The following is a 1,998-nucleotide window of genomic DNA, read 5'->3' on the forward strand; positions in this document are numbered from 1 at the left end:
CTTGTTGTAGTTACGTAAAATTTGTAAAAAATATATACAAATCCTAACTTAATTAACTTATATTGTATTATACATGTATTCTAACATTATATTATTTAATCTTGGAATACCATAGACACGAATACAATGTTTTGACATATCATATCGACCCATCTATATATATTTCGGAACAACCATAGACACTCTATATGCAGTAATGTTGGAGTTAGCTATACAGGGTTGAGGTTGATTCCAAAATATTATATATATACTTTGAGTTGTGATCTAGCCTGAGGTTTGTATACACAAGGTCGTGGATTGATTCAAGATAAAATATATTGCTTTAATTCTGTACATCTAACTGTGGACAACTAGTTGTAGGTTACTAACGAGGACTGCTAACTTAACACACTCAAATCATTAAAACGTAATAAAAAATGTTGTAATTATATTTTGATCATACTTTGATATATATGTACATATTTGTTATAGGTTCGTGAATCAACCCGTGGCCAAGTCTTACTTCCCGACGAAGTAAAAAATCTGTGAAAGTGAGTTATAGTCCCACTTTTAAAATCTAATATTTTTGGGATGAGAATACATGTAGCTTTATAAATGTTTTACAAAATAGACACAAGTACATGAAACTACTTTCTATGGTTGAATGATCGAAGCCGAATATGCCCCTTTTTGCTTGGTAACCTAAGAATTAGTAAACCAGTCTACTAATTGACGCGAATCCTAAAGATAGATCTATTGGGCTCAACAAACCCCATCCGTTGTAGCGGATGCTTTAGAACTTCGAGTTTTTATATCATGTCCGATGGATGTCCCGGAATGATGGGGATATTCTTATATGCATCTTGTTAATGTCGGTTACCAGGTGTTCACCATATGAATGATTTTTATCTCTATGTATGGGATGATGTTTATGAAAAATGAAAATATGAAATCTTGTGGTCTATTATTATGATTGATAAATATATAAGTTAAACCTATAACTCACCAACATTTTTGTGGACGTTTTAAGCATGTTTATTCTCAGGTAATTGTTAAGAGCTTCCGCTATCGCATACTAAATTAAGGACAAGATTTGGAGTCCATGCTTGTATAATATTGTTTGAAAAACTGCATTCGAAGACATATATTGTTGTATAATATTATTGTAAACCAATATGTAATTGTCGTGTGAGAACGCTATATTTTGATTATCATTATTTGTTATTCGTCGTAATATTTTAAACCTCTATTGATAAAATAAAGGTTACGGTTGTTTTAAAAATCGAATGCAGTCTTTGAAAAACGCCTCATATAGAGGTCAAAACCTCGCTACGAAATCAATTGATATGGAACGTTTATAATCAATATGAACGGGACATTTCAGTTAGTATCCGAGCGTTGGTCTTAGAGAACCAGAAAATTGCATTAGTGTGTCTTACCGAGTTTGTTAGGATGCATTAGTGAGTCTGGACATCGACCGTATTTTCTTTAAAAACGATTACTTAACGTGTTTGATATTGTGTGATAGATGTCTACCTCTAGTACAAATCCCATCGACTCACCTAATAATAATGAAGAGTCGAATATATTTTGGGAAGATTCACAAATTCCCGAGGAAGAACCGGAAGAGGAGGAACCGGAAGAGGAGGAACCGGAAGAAGAGGAACTGGAAGAAGAAGATGTTTCGGAGGATGAAATATTAATACCTACAGTAAAACGATTAAATAAAAGAAAATCCTCAACCAATGGACCAAATTTAAAAATGGTCAATGGCGTTTCAGCCAAGGAAGCAAAATATTGGGAAAATTACCAATTTTCCGATGAATCAGATCCCGACGAGGATTTCGATGATGTTATAGAAATTACCCCAACTCAATTTAATAAGGAAAAAGAGAATAATAAGGGAAAGGGCATCAAAATAGAGAAACCTGATTCCGACCCCGATGAACTTTATATGTATCGTAAACGCCCGTATTTCTTAGATTTTAACAATAATCCGGGAACATCTAGGCCACCAGG

Source organism: Rutidosis leptorrhynchoides, chromosome 4 (assembly GCF_046630445.1).
Source record: "Rutidosis leptorrhynchoides isolate AG116_Rl617_1_P2 chromosome 4, CSIRO_AGI_Rlap_v1, whole genome shotgun sequence".
Classification (NCBI taxonomy): Eukaryota; Viridiplantae; Streptophyta; class Magnoliopsida; order Asterales; family Asteraceae; genus Rutidosis; species Rutidosis leptorrhynchoides.